Source organism: Eurypyga helias, unplaced genomic scaffold (genome assembly GCF_000690775.1).
Source record: "Eurypyga helias isolate BGI_N326 unplaced genomic scaffold, ASM69077v1 scaffold21859, whole genome shotgun sequence".
NCBI classification, from domain to species: Eukaryota; Metazoa; Chordata; class Aves; order Eurypygiformes; family Eurypygidae; genus Eurypyga; species Eurypyga helias.
Genome location: NW_010271722.1, coordinates 1,100 through 1,625, shown reverse-complemented (window position 1 = coordinate 1,625; position 526 = coordinate 1,100). Strand labels below are relative to the sequence as shown.

The window sequence follows — 526 nt, the reverse complement described above, 5'->3', positions numbered from 1 at the left end:
TTGTGGGTAAATCCGGAGTGCTGGGGGAGTTGTTGGAGCTGACGGACGGTGCCGGATACGGGGCAGGGCGGCAGCGGCACGTAACGGCTCCCCAGAGCCTCCCTGACGCGGAGGAGGAGAGGGCAGCGCCGCAGCAGCCAAGGGAGAAGGCGACGGGATGGGAACGAGTGTTGGCACCTGGGGAGTGCTCGAGTGGATGCAGACGGCGGCCCAGCAGCGCTGGCGGCCGTGGGGTTGCGGGAAGCAGCTGCTGCCCATGTCGGGAGCTGCACCTCCTGCACTCACCCCACGCCATAAAGCTCTGCTGGGGAGCTGCTGGGAATGGTGCAGCCCCGCTCCCGCTGCTGTTGCACAGACCCTCTGCTCTGTGCCAGCTCTTCCAGGTGTTTCCACCCACATCCTGCCTGCACCTGCTGGGAATCCCAGTTTTCCTGCCCTGCAGTAAACCAGCGTGTTCGGAGAGTGAGGTGCCAGGGACTGACCTTACTTCCTCCTGAGACCCTCTCAGGGTCCCAGCATCGATCTG

At 64.8% G+C, this 526-nt stretch overlaps 1 protein-coding gene across 1 annotated transcript in view; it reads left to right on the top strand.

Moving 5' to 3' along the window:
• Nucleotides 1-526, top strand: part of HM13 (histocompatibility (minor) 13) — an 8,858-nt gene that overhangs the window by 7,365 nt on the left and 967 nt on the right. The window lies entirely within an intron of this gene.